This window comes from Amphiprion ocellaris, chromosome 7 (genome assembly GCF_022539595.1).
Source record: "Amphiprion ocellaris isolate individual 3 ecotype Okinawa chromosome 7, ASM2253959v1, whole genome shotgun sequence".
Lineage (NCBI taxonomy): Eukaryota > Metazoa > Chordata > Actinopteri > Pomacentridae > Amphiprion > Amphiprion ocellaris.
The window spans coordinates 38,079,412-38,088,660 of NC_072772.1; the positions used below are offsets into that span (position 1 = coordinate 38,079,412).

The following is a 9,249-nucleotide window of genomic DNA, read 5'->3' on the forward strand; positions in this document are numbered from 1 at the left end:
CTGCATCAGACCTGCTTTCTGTGATTCTGTTTTATTTTATCACCAGTAGGTTCCACTTCCAGGGTAACAGATGACATTTGTATGTATATATATATATATATATATATATATATATATATATCAGTTTATGAGATTATGGTAATGCAGTGGACTTATATTTCTGCCATTTGGCTTCAGGTGTGTCTGATTAAACCCTCCATCACCGGTAGATGACTCTAGATATCAGGTGACTCCGTGCACGCCTCATTCTGCTCTGAGGGTTAGTGAATAGAAGTCCAACATGGACTCAATAATTATCACTATTATTGTTGCTAAAGGTACCGCATAGGTGTAAACATTATTTATTTAGCAAGAGATAGTACTTCTGTATCCTAAGAAAGTATCAGAAATGTGCAGAAAGTAGCTTTAAATGCATTTTTGAAGAGAAACAACAGTGTATACTGTACAATGGAATGGAAAACTACAACACTTCCTGGTCTCTAAGGCCTCCTTAATCCATGGTTTGTGTTTGTTGGTCTCTGATGTTAAATCCTCCCCCTGTCCCAGTCCATGATGTGGTTGTTTCTTTTACAGTGGTCCCTGATGGCTGATTTTTTTGTTTTCTTCATCTGCTTTTTCTTTTTGTCTTCTTGTGAGTCGTCCAGCTGTTTCCTTTATTCTGTCTGCTGTTCCTTTCTTCTTGTGTTGAATGATCTTCCAGTTTCTCCAGTGTATGTTTTATCGCATGATTTACACGGAGTTTCATATATGATGTTGCTTTTTTTGTCTTTTGGATGGACTAATAGCTGCTGCAGTTTTCTATGTGGTTCTACTGCTGTGTTGATGTTGTGTTTTCTCATTATGGGATGTATGGGTTCTGTTGTCCCTCAGATATATGGAATGCTGATTATGCCTTTATTTTTATTGTCTGGTTTTTGTGTATGTTTTGTTTTTGTTTGTTTTAGTTTTTTCTCTTTGTTTTTGGCTTGTTGTTTTCCTTTGTTTATGGCCCATATGGGATACTGGTAGTGTGTGAGTGAGTTCTGATGTGTTTTTCCTCCTCCTGTCTGTCTTTATCATCGGTTATGATGCTGGTCCGTTCTAATAGTGTTCTAACTGGTAGTTTGTGTTCTGTGGGTGTTCTGATGTCCAGAGGAGGTTCTGGTCCGTTCTAATAGTGTTCTAACTGGTAGTTTGTGTTCTGTGGGTGTTCTGATGTCCAGAGGAGGTTCTGGTCCGTTCTAATAGTGTTCTAACTGGTAGTTTGTGTTCTGTGGGTGTTCTGATGTCCAGAGGAGGTTCTGGTCCGTTCTAATAGTGTTCTAACTGGTAGTTTGTGTTCTGTGGGTGTTCTGATGTCCAGAGGAGGTTCTGGTCCGTTCTAATAGTGTTCTAACTGGTAGTTTGTGTTCTGTGGGTGTTCTGATGTCCAGAGGAGGTTCTGGTCCGTTCTAATAGTGTTCTAACTGGTAGTTTGTGTTCTGTGGGTGTTCTGATGTCCAGAGGAGGTTCTGGTCCGTTCTAATAGTGTTCTAACTGGTAGTTTGTGTTCTGTGGATGTTCTGATGTCCAGAGGAGGTTCTGGTCCGTTCTAATAGTGTTCTAACTGGTAGTTTGTGTTCTGTGGATGTTCTGATGTCCAGAGGAGGTTCTGGTCCGTGTGTGTGGGTTTCCTGTAAACTTTTATTTTGATGCTGCTGTCTTCTCTGTGGTGAATGTTCATGTCCAGGAATGAAATGGTCCGGTTTATTTCCTCTTCGTGTGTGGATTGTATGTTTCCTGTGTCGTCCATGTTGTTCAGATGATCAGTGAGTTCTTGTGTGTGTCCAGATTTTATTATTTCCAGGATGTCGTGGACGTATCTTCTCCAGAGTGTGGGTCTGCAGAGCAGGGATGGCTTTGGTTTCCAGGTCCTCCATGAAAAAGTTACTCATTATGGCTGAAAGTGGATCTTTTTTTCAACTTTATTTTACCAGGTAAGATCAGATGAGAACAGTTTCTCCTTTACAATGATGACCTGGCCAGATGTGTCATTGCTAAACCTGGTTTCTGACTGTAGATTATTCCTTTCAACTGAAAACAGGTGGATTTGGCAATAAACCGGAGTAATGTGATGATGTCGTCTACTGGGAGGTTTGTGTGTTTTTTCAGTGTCCTGTTCTTCATGAGTCGTTCCTGTACAATGTGTAATGTGACGTCTACGGGGTTTTAGTGATGAATGAAACTACGTCATGTCATATGAATATCTCCTCTTTTTCTACTGTGATATGGTTTAGTTCTTGTCCAGTTGTTTGGAGTTCTTGCAGTGATGTTGTGATGTACCAAGGAGGGGTTTGATGATTTCTACCAGAGCTTTATAAAGGTTGTAGGTGACTGATCTGATGCTGTCCACTATGGGGTGCAGTGTGTTAGAAGGTTTTTTATATTATCATTAATATTTGTACTGTGAACTGTGTTAACCCTGATTGTAACATATGATGTTTTCCATATATAAGCTATGCATTTACCACACTCATTATACTTTTCTTATTTCTGCTCTTCACTCACACCCACATTCAACTTTATTCACTCCCATTTACTTGCATATCATTATCCTGTAACCCACCTGTATAAATAAAGAATGACAGGGACCACCTCTTTGTAACTTACACAAGAAGTGTCTCGTTGCACTGAGTGGGTTACCCTTGCTGCAAGTACAGAGAAGCCTCCGTGTCGTTCATCACAGCGAGCGGTTCCTGGTTGGAGAGTGAGCCGCTTAATAGCGCTCCTCTCTGACACAGTGCAGTGTCTTTTTGTGTATTTTGGGTGTTCCATATATCTGGGGGGGGTAACATTGGATGTGGGTATCAGATGGTTTTATGCTTCCTGTGTTTTTAGGGTCCTTTGCTTTTGTTCTATGGGATTTTTTTTTTTCCAGTATTTCATTAAATTATCTGCTGCAGAGAGAAAAGGAATAAAAGGAGACAGAAATGAGGGCAAATGTGTTCAAAACAAGTTAAAACATCATGCAAAATGCCTCAAAACCTGCTCAAAAACAATAAAAACTGACTCTGAAATGACGCAAAAGCTCGAAATTTGTCTAAACAAGTTACAATATTGTGCAAAATACCTCAAAGCAAGATAAAAAACTGACTTGAAATTCTTTGAAAAGAATAAAAAAAAATCTAAATTTGTCCAAAACAACTTAAAATATTGTACAAAATTCCTCAAAACATAAAAACTGACTTAAATATGTCTGAAATGACTTAAAAGCTCAAAATTTGTCCAAAACAAGTTAAAAATATTTGTCTCATAACCAAAATGTATCATGACCTGCTCAAAATGATAAAAACTGACTTGAAAATGTCTGAAATGACTAAAGAAAATCTAAATTTTCCAAAACAACTTAAAATATTGTACAAAATTCCTCAACATAAAAACTGACTTGAAATTGTATGAAATGACTTAAAAGCTCAAAATTTGTCCAAAACAAGTTAAAATATTTGTCTCATAATCAAAATGTATCATGACCTACTCGAAATGATAAAAACTGACTTGAAAATGTCTGAAATGACTTAAAAGCTTAAAATTCAACCAAAATGACTTAGAATTTGCCCAAAACTAATTAAAGTTCTGCACAAAATCACTGGAAACTTCAGTCTTGACTCATAATGTGTCCAAATGCATAAAGTTCCTGCTGTTGGGCCTGAATTTTAATACAGGTGTAACCAGGTGGTAAACAGAGGCAAGTAAATATCCTGAAAACCACTGAAATCCCTGTTTGTGACTCTTCTGCTGATTGTCGTTTTGGACAGCAGGGGGCGTATTGTTATTGTTGTATTGGGGGTAGTTTTGAGGTCAAAGGGCAAGATACTGGAAGTGGTGGGAACAGAACAAAGGGTTACTGGTTACTGTGGGACAGTAAGAAAATGTAAATAATACCGTGCTATGAAAGACTGAATTATGAAATATAGTGACAGGGTGGTAAATTGTTTGTTATTTGCATTAAAAATCCACTTTATGTCCGTGTACTGTGCTGAGGAGTACCGACAGTTAGAGCAGTGGTTCCCAACCTGTTTGGCTTGGAGCCCCCCCTATAAGCTGCACTCCAGCCCCCAGCGGGCGTAACTCCATCTTTAGCAGAGAAACGAAGCTCCAGCAGTGTTTGTCCATCATACATGAGCAGCGACTTGATTTGTTGAGTGCCGAGGGTGAACTACAATAAAATCATCAACAAAACTGACAGTGAGAGACAAGCTGCCACACACACTGGCACCATCTTGACCCAAGCTGATCAATCATGATGTTCTTAGTTCCATGAAATATGAATGTATTATTATATGCATTGTGTTTTTGTGTTAGTTAATAATGAGATATTTCTAACTGCTTTTGTGTTACTGCAGTATGTGTTTAGAACAGAGGCTTATAGAGGGCAGTGTGGTAACTGTGGGTTTTATTTGCCCACTAGGTGCCACAGCCGTATGTTTCTGTTTTTAGTACTATTTCTGGTGCTGTTTCTCATATTTCTACTAATGTGTTGCGCCATAGGTTTTTGTAAAACACAATTCATTGTATAAATTCTATTAGATGTAAATAACTTGGGAAACAAAGAACCCCCACAAATTTAATTTGAAGTATTGGTTTCTGATTTAACCCGGCTTCAAATCTAATGTTAGATTCAGTGTTAAATCCACAAACAGAGAGACTTTTGGTGACTTTTCAGAACGTATTTTAACATAAACTCAGACTTTTGATGACTTTTCTGTTTGTATTTTAACATAAACTGAGACTTTTGATAGGGCTGGGCGATAAATCGATTTTATCGATTAATTCGAGTTTGTACTTAATGTCGATTTTGTTAGAAGGTTTTTATATTATCATTAATAGTTATGCTTAATAGCTATGGTATGAACTGTTACACTGTTACACATGATGTTTTTAGTACATAAGCTTACTGAAACCTGTACCTATTGTTTCAATGCATTTACCACCCCCTCTGTATTTTACTGTATTTTTCCACACACACAGACCACACCTCACATTCACACCCACTCGCATATCATTAACTTGTGAACCCAACTGTATAAATAAAGGACGGCAGGGACCACCTCTTGGTAGCTCACACGAGACGTGTCGTGTTGCACTGTGCGTGGGTTACCCTTGCTGAAAGTAAAAAGAAGCCACGTGTTGTTCATTACAGCGAGCGGTCCCTGGTTGGAGAGCCTTCCTCTCTAACGGATTTGTTTTTATGAAAATCGATTTTCTCATCAACATCCGCCACCAGCGCCTGCCTGCTGGGCTCCTGTAGTTCAGAGTGCGCCCACTGCGGGCTGCAGCTCATTTGCATTAAGTAGACTGGACTCCGGCGTGACGAGATTAGGTAGGGGGCAAAAAAAAAAATTGGGTGAATTGGGATTTTTTGTGAAAAAATCTGAGATTTTTTTTAAGGCCATATCGCCCAGCCCTAACTTTTGATGACTTTTCTGTTTGTATTTTAACATAAACTCAGAGTTTTGATGACTTTTCTGTTTGTATTTTAACATAAACTCAGGCTTTTGGTGACTTTTCAGAGCATATTTTAACATAAACTCAGACTGTTATTGACTTTTCCGAGCGTATTTTAACATAAACTCAGACTTTTATTGGCTTTTCAGAGCGTATTTTAACATAAACTTAGACTTTTATTGACTCTTCAGAGCGTATTTTAACATAAACTCAGACTTCTATTGGCTTTTCAGAGCGTATTTTAACATTCGGAGCTCTAACTCAGACTTTCCTCTCTTCTCCAGCATTAAAACTTTGTCTGCAGAGAGAAAAGAACGACTCCGTTTTTTGCCAGACTGGAGGATGTTGGAGGGAGTCTGTTAATCTCTCTGGACCTGACATTTGAAAACCTCCACCTCTCCTCACCCTCCCAGCCCACTGATGTGAGGAAATCCAGCTCTGAACAGACTGAACTTCTAAATCCCTCCTGGAAGCTTCACCCTGAACAGACAACTGCAACGCCGTGGTAACGGGCAGATTACAGGTAACAGGTGTAAACTGTTAGTAACACTCAGAGTCACGTGATGCTGCTCTGTTTATGTAGCGAGGCAGAAAATAAGGACGGGAAGCTGCCACGTTTAACAGATCAGAGTTTCCACAGACCAACAGTTCACTCTATTTATGCACTCTGAGAGGAAATTTATCGCTTATTTCTGTCAACCAAACTGGGTCAACATCATAATGTAGCATCAACTTCACATCACGTGGAATTTACACTGGAATTTATAAAGAAGCTGAGAGAAAACTGAATTCAAGTCGAGCTAACTTAACCTTCCTGTTGTCTTCATTTACAGGCACCAAAAAATATTGTTACCTTGTCTGAAAAAAATCAGCAAAAAAAATCCCCATATTTCTGAATATTTTGCAAAACCTTCAGGAAGAAAATTCCAATAATTCCTTAAAAGTTTCCTTTAAAAGTTTTATTCATAAAAAATTTCCTAAATTTGGCAAGAAAAATCTTGTAAATATATTTAAAAAATGAGTAAAAATCTTCCAAAAAAATCCTAAAAATATCCAGTGATTTTATTTATATATATATATATATATATATATATATATATATATATATATATATATATATATATATATATATATATATATATATATATATAAAACTTGTAATGCTTTCTTTAAGAGCATTCATAAAAAAAATCTGCGAAATTTGCTGGATTTTAGTTGATTTTGTTGTGAATGTTCTAAAGCATTTTAACATTTCCTTTAGCTGTAAACTGTCTGAAAATGACAAAAAAGATGAAACTTGGTGCAAAATTACTCACAAATTTCTCCTAATGAGATAAAACTTTGACAAACTGACTTGAAATTATCTGAAATTACCCATAATTTGTCCAAAAAGATTAAGAATTTGTGCATAAGTGGATTAAAAAGTGATTTCAAATTGAAGTGAATTCAAATTGAGGTATCTCTATTCTTCTATTTGCTTGTTTGGACTCAACAATTAAGACAATTTCACCAATTTTACTCAAGATTTGGCAAAAGTTCAACTAAAATAACTGGAAACTGTTCAAAATGAATCCAAATGACTTGATTTGCTCAAAAAAGCGGAATCTTTGTGCAAAATGATCCAAAAACTTTTTCTAATTGACTAAATTGTATAAAATTACCCAAACATTTGCCCAAAAAGATTCAAAATGTATGCGATAAGTTGATGTGATCTTCTTGTTAAGCACATTTAACTTCTAGAATTAGGGTTAGGGTTTTAGGAATCTAACGTTCCTAAAACTGAAACGTTGTCCATCCTCCAGACGGATCTAAGACCCGACCGGCCTCTGGGGCGGCGTTTGGTGAAGTTATCTCTGGAGGCTGCTGGAGGATAAATGTGGAGATCTGCAGATAGAAGCCAAGAAGATGAACGGAGCTGGAGAGGAAGAAGATCTACAGTGGTGTTCAAAATAATAGCAGTCCCACATCACTTTATCAGGACCGTCAGTGTTGATTTAACTTATTTCTGTAAGTTATACCTTGAAAAAAGAAACGGGGTGCTGGGGGGAGGAGGGGAGCAGGGCCGTGCAGAGACCTTTGGAGGGGCAGGTGCTCAAAGTTAAAAGGGGGCACATGGAGCAAGAATTTGAAACATCATACAGAAACATAACTCATAATACAAGGTGCAGCAGTGGCTAAGTCTCAGGACTGCTGATCAGAAGGTCATTGGTTCAAACTCTGACCTGTGATGTAGTGTATTTGAGAAAAATTATTATTTTGAAGCTGAATTTACATCACCATTAGACACTGGACTGTTTAACTGTGGCTACTGTTCCTGGAGTCCTTGCTTTTAAATTTCATACCTTTTCCAGACATGTACTGTAGAGCCACGGATTTGCTCCATGGTGCTGATTCATAATCTGCCCTTTATTATTCGTAGTGCTAATAATAAGTTTAAAAACAATTAAATGATATAGAAATCATGTATTTAAATGTATTTGTACTTTTATTCAGTTTGACTATCCACTTTGCGCAGGACAGCAACGTTCTAAAAGTTTTATATTTTATATTTATGCATATTATATTTAATTTGTCTATATATACAAATGTTATAAACAAGTACTGATATCTTTAAATGAGAGGTTGAGAAAATCACAATTCAAATTCTTCTAATTATTGTTGTATTTATACTGCAATAGTCCAAAATTATGTGAAAATGCATGTATGTAGTTTCAGTGAAATAACATAACCTCTGTCTCATTGCCTCTAGAAACAGGAAACACACTGCAACTCACTGACAGTAAAATAATACATCTCTCTGATGCACTTTGCCCAGGACAACAGAAACATACAGAAACAAAAAGAAGCCTGGCAGACTTTATCCTCTCAGCAGCTGTGTGGTTAACTAGCGGCTAGAACTGATGACAGGTGTGTGTTAGAGTCAGACACACACACACAGGATGCTCACTTCATCAGTCATCTTGCAAAAATACACCGTACATAAACGAATCCCGCTGCAGAACCTCCTCTCCATCAGGACCATCAGTTGTTGATGTCCTCCCTCGGGTCTCCGGTTTCTAGACTAGCGGCGCTAGCGCAGAGCTACAGGGAACATCTGGACCCCTCAGAGCAGTGGGGGACGTCTACGTAGATCACGTGACCGACCGACGGTAGATCTGAATTATTTTTAGTTTTGTTTTATTTATTATTTTGGTCCTCAGAGACTTTTACACACACACACACACACACACACACACACACACACACACACACACACACACACACACACACACACACACACACACACACACACACTTACAAATAAAAACAAAATTAAATAGAATTTAAAAAAACAACTTTGACAACAGGGCACTTTGGGCATCAAGGAGCAAAGGGGCAGGTGCTTCGGCCCCCTCCGCCTCCCCCCACCCCCCTCCGCCTCCCCTGCTGAAGAAATACCACAATCTTGGGATTAATCAAAAATAAAACCCTAACTCTATGATATACAAGAACTGTCGACCTCACCTGTTGTCTAAACGGGACAAACCACAGTATTTCAACCCCAACTTAATTATTGACAAAACAATATATAAAACAGCGGCGGACTACTTCCAGCTGCGGAGGGACACCCTTTTCCAGCTAGCTGCAATCTGACGCAGTGACGCAGCAGAGTGCAACTGACCAGGGCGGAGGGATACGTCATTCTGCTGGGAGAAGAGACACAGCGAGGAGGTAAGTTATCTTCTGAAAGTGCTTTTGAGTTTTTGTTGATAAAATTTAATAACAATGGCAGTTTCTTCTGTGATA

At 38.1% G+C, this 9,249-nt stretch overlaps 1 long non-coding RNA gene across 1 annotated transcript; it reads left to right on the top strand.

Annotated features, from left to right (window-relative positions):
- The first annotated feature begins 1,819 nt into the window (after window positions 1-1,819).
- On the top strand, window positions 1,820-7,952 carry LOC129349358 (uncharacterized). The gene is made up of 3 exons (XR_008602340.1): window positions 1,820-1,955; window positions 5,748-5,986; window positions 7,266-7,952. It is a non-coding gene; the product is annotated as an uncharacterized LOC129349358 (long non-coding RNA).
- Window positions 7,953-9,249: the final 1,297 nt, after the last annotated feature.